The following is a 5,213-nucleotide window of genomic DNA, read 5'->3' on the forward strand; positions in this document are numbered from 1 at the left end:
GTGTAAAGTTAGGTTGTTTATTTGAGATTTTTCTTGCTTCTTGAGGTAAGCCTGTATTGCTATATACTTCCATCTGAAGACCACTTTTGCTGCATCCCAGAGGTTTCAGACCATTGTGTTTTCATTTTCATTTGTTTCAATGTATTTTTTTATTTCTTCTTTGATTTCCTAGTTGACCTATTAATTATTTAGTAAGATGTTGTTCAACCTCCATGTATTTGTGATTTTTCCAAATTTTTTCTTGTGGTTGACTTTGAGCTTGATAGTGTTGTGGTCAGAAAATATGCATGGTATGATCTCAATTCTTTTGTACTTGTTGAGGCCTGATTTGTGACCTAGTATGCAATCTATCCTGGAGAATGTCCCAAGTGCACTTGAAAGGAATGTGTATTCTGCTGCTTTAGAAAAATGTTCTTTTTTTTTTTAAGATTTTATTTATTTATTTGAGAGAGGAGAGCGAGCACAAGCAGGTGGAGCAGCAGAGGGAGAGGGAGAATCAGGCTGGGGGAGGACCCTGGGATCATGACCTGAGCCGAAGACAGATGCTTAACTGACTGAGCCACCCAGGCACCCTAGGAGAATGTTCTGAATATATCTGTGAAGTCAATCTGGTCCAGTGTGTCTTTCAAAGCCATTGTTTCCTTGTTGATTTTCTGCTTAGATGATCTGTCCATTGATGTAAGTGTGATATTAAAGTCCCCTACTCTTATTGTATTATTATCAATTAGTTCCTTTATGTTTATTATTGTTTTATATATTTGGGTTCTCCCATGTTGGGGGCACGAATATTTACAATTGTTACATCCTCTTGTTGGATAATCCCTTTTATTATGATATAGTGCCTTTCTTCATCTCTTGTTACAGTCTTTGGCTTAAAGTCTAGTTTGTCTGATATAAGTATTGCTACTCCACGTTTCTTTTGTCATCCATTTCCATGATAAATGTCTCTCCAGCGCCTCATTTTCAAGCTGCAGGTGTCTTTAGGTCTAAAATGAATCTCTTGTAGGCAGCATATAGATGAGTCTTTTTTTTTTATCCATTCTGACACCACCTGTCTTTTGATTGAAGCATTTAGTCCACTTACCTTCAGAGTAATTATTGATATGTATTTAGTGCCATTTTATTACTTGTTTTGTCATTGTTTCTGGAGATTTTCTCTGTTCCTTCTACTCTTTGTCACTTTTGGTCTCCCCTTTTCATTCAGAGTCCTCTTTAATATTTCTTGCAGGGCTGGTTTAATGGTCACGAACTCCTTCAGTTTTTGTTTGTCTGGGAAAATCTTTATCTCTCTTTCTACTTCTCCTCTCTACTTCTACTCTGAATGATAGCCTGGCTGGATAGACTATTCTTGGCTACAGATTTTTCCTATTCAGCAAGTTGAATATATCATGTCACTCCATTCTGGCTTGCCAAGGTTCTATGGAGAGGTCTGCTGCTAAACTTATGGGTCTTTCCTTGTCAGTTAGGGACTTCTTTTGTCTTGCTGCTTCTAAGATTTTTTTCTTTATTGCTATATTTTGCAAATTAAACTACAATATGTCTTGGTGTTGGCCTGCTTTTGTTGATTTTGATGGGAGTGCTCTGTGCCTCTTGGATCTGGGTGTCTGTTTCTTTCCCCAGATTAGGGAAGTTTTCCCCTGTAATTTCCTCAAATAAATTTTCTGCCCCCCTTTCTCTCTCTTCTTCTGGGACTCCTATAATACAAATGTTATGATGTTTGATGGAGTCACTGAGTTCCCTAAGTCTATTCTCGTGTTGCATAATTCTTTTTTCTCTCTTTTGTTCAGCTTCATTATTTTCCATCATTTTATCTTCTATATCACCTGTTTGTTCCTTTGCTTCTTCCATTCTTGTTTTCATTGCATCAAGCCTGTTTGAATCTCAGTTACTATATTTTTCATTTCTGTTTTTTAACTCTTTTATCTCTGCAGTAAGGGCTTCCCTGAAGTCTTCCATTCTTTTCTCAAGCCCAGTGAGTATTGTTATGATTGTTGCTTTAAATTCTCCATCAGGCACATTACTTGTATCTGTTTCACTTAGATCTCTGGCTGTGACCTTATTTTGTTCTTTCATTTCGGATGAATTCCTCCACCTTAGCATTATGTCTAAGTCTCTGCCTTCTTCTGTATGTTGGAAAAGTCCATTATGTTTCCTGCTCCTGAAAGAAATGGCTTTATGAAAGAGGTCATGTGTCCAGAGCCTGGCCCTTTAGGGAGTGTCTCGGTGTGTGCTGCGTGCACTCTGCTGCTGTGTTTTGACTGCTTTATCCTTCAGACCAGTCATCTGCAGAGGCTCCCCTGGCCTATAGTGGGCAGTGTTTGGTTCTTGGCCAGAGTGTAGCAAGTTTTAATTAGGTGTGCTCCGGTCTGCTTATTAAATGAGACCTGATACTACTTCCACTAGAACTGAAACCTTGCAGAACTCTCTGGTCGGGAGACATGGTGTGGGCAGGGGTTCCTCCTGGTCTTCTGGGGGAGGGGCCTGACATGCTGGGACTGAGGCAGACTTGACCAAAAAGGTCAGTACCACCAGAGTACAGGGGTGTGGGACTTGGTGTAAGCCAGTGTCAGCACTGTGCTGCTTCCCACAGGTGGCTCTACCTTTACGCTGAGGGGCAGGGGAGGGAAATGGCACCTGCTGGCTCCTTTGTCCCTAGAGAGGCATCTCTGTGAACACTACCTCTTAGAGACATGCTCCAAGAAGAGCAAATAATCTCCCCGCTGTGTGCCCCAAGCATTCTTCAGATCGCTGTCTCTACATCATCTGTCCCAGTGTTGCTTGCCTGCCTACCTTCTCTTCAGGAGTAGGGCAGGAGTCCCAGGTCTCTATCCCAGCCAAGCCCACTGACCTTTATTGTTGTTTGTAAGATTTTATTTATTTATTTGACAGAGAGAGAGACAGCGAGAGAGGGAACACAAGCAGGGGGAATGGGAGAGGGAGAAGCAGGCTTCCCGCAGAGCAGGGAGCTCGATGTGGGGCTCGATCCCAGGACCCTGGGATCATGAGCTGAAGGCAGACACTTAATGACTGAGCCACCCAGGCGCCCCTCCCCCCCACTGACCTTTAGAACTCCAGTTTCTGCTGGTTGCAAGAACTCATGAAAATCAGCCCCTCTCATTTTCCCAGCCAATGGCTTTGGGGAAATGTTCTCCTTGTGCATTTCCCTGTGCACTCCACTCTCTCTTACCTTTCTCCATGACCAGGGCTCCCTCCTCTCCACAGCACCCATGATCCATTTCTTCCCCAAACCATGTCTCTGCATTTCCTACCTTCTTTGATGTGGCTTCTTCTCTCCCTTTAGTTGTGGAGTTTGTTCTGTCAGTCTTCAGGTTGATTTCTGGCATATTTACAATGATTTGATAGTTATCTAGTTGTGTTTGTGGAACTAGATGAGCCTAGGGTCCTCCTACTACGCTGTCATCTTAGTTCCCCTCCTTCCACAGTGTAGTAAGATTTTATTTTTAAGTAATCTCTACACCCAATGTGGAGTTTAAACGTACAACCCTGAGGTCTAGAGTTATATGCTCTACTGACTGAGCCAGCCAGGCAACACCTCCCTTCTTATATTTAAAAGAGAAAAAGCCAGATAGAAAAACTAAATAAATGTTAAGTATTTAAGATTACATGGCTCATTATATGAATCTATGATGGACCTAAAGGAGATTTATAAAGTGTTCCTGATGACAGAGTACTGTGGTGAGCTGCCTCTCAGTAACTGTGTGGCAGTAAGGGAGCCATTGGCTTGGGAAACCCTCTGTTGTCCTCATCCATGAAATCATCCATATGTAATGTCCCTGTGTGACCTTATCTTCCAAAGCTCTAGTGGAATCGTGTGAGTGAAAGGGCTTTGTAATCCATAAGTCACTGTACAGAAGCCAGTTATTATTAAATTTTTAAATTATTAATTAGGTTTCTACAATATGTCTATTTATTTTCCAAGATGGGGAAGCTAGACTTTCCCTCCCTTAATGCATCAAGCCCTAAATGGGGTGAGGAAGAAGGAATTAGTGATAATCAAATTTGTATCCACAGCTCTAATCCAGTGATCAACACAAATGGCCCATCAATTACATGTTGTTCATGAGTGAGTCTGAGTGGAGGAAACAAGGACCTGCCCATGAGCCAGGAATACAGAAGAGCACTTTTTGAACTGGAGGGACATTAACAAAAATGTTCAAAGAGGAAGTAATATGATGGAGAGAGCAGGGACTTGGGAGTCAGGTGAGCCTAGGTTCAACCCCTAGCTCTGCAATTTATGAGCAGTGGGAACGTGGGTAAGTTACTAACTCACAATTTCTTTGTCTATAAAATGAGAAAACAATACCTTCACTTTGCCAGTCATATGGGGATTAGAAATGATGCATATAAAGCATTTGTTCAGATTCCTAGGGCCACTGAAACAAATTACCACAAACTGGGTGACTTAAAACAGCAAGAATTTATCCTTTCAGTTCAGAGGCCAGAAAATTAAAATCAAGGTGTCGGAGGGCCACCTTCCCTCCAAAGGCCCTAGGGGAAAATCCCTCCTTGCTTCCTACAGCTTCCAGGAGTTCTAGGCCATTCTTGCTTGTGGGTACACAACTCCAATCTCTGCTCCTATCTTCACATGGTCTCACCCTCTTCTCCTGTGTCTCTCTTTGTGTCTTTTATAAGGACACTTGTCATTGGATTTAGGGTCCACCTGGATAATCCAGGATAATCTCATCTCGAGATCCTTAATTTAATGGCATCTGCAAAGACCCTTTTCCCAAATAAGGTCATATTCACAGCTTCCAGGGATTAGAACATGGACTACCTTTAGGAGTGAGGGGGCAGACACCATTTAATCCACCACAACATCTAATATGTACCCAGCACAGAGCAGCCACTCAATATATAACCCTCTGCTCAATAATTAGCCACTAGAATAATAGTTATTATTACTATTCTCAGCGTGGAAGAACAGGGCTTTCGTCACCCTCACCCCATCCTTCCTTCTTTCCTGGACTCTCTCCCGGTGGGAAGAGAGCCTAACCTGAATAACACATCAAAGCAGTGTTATGGGAGTGGCCATATTTACCAGGAGGGATGTGTGTTTGTCTTGTAGGTGTTCCACCGTGACAAATCTAAAAGACCAAGTCTACCTCTAAAGAGGACTGTTTATAAGCTACCACCTTCTCATTTTCTCAGGAAAAGTCATCTGCAGAGCCTTGACCTCCCACTACCAAGACGGA

The sequence above is a fragment of the Phoca vitulina genome, unplaced genomic scaffold (genome assembly GCF_004348235.1).
Source record: "Phoca vitulina isolate PV1807 unplaced genomic scaffold, GSC_HSeal_1.0 scaffold25, whole genome shotgun sequence".
NCBI lineage: Eukaryota > Metazoa > Chordata > Mammalia > Carnivora > Phocidae > Phoca > Phoca vitulina.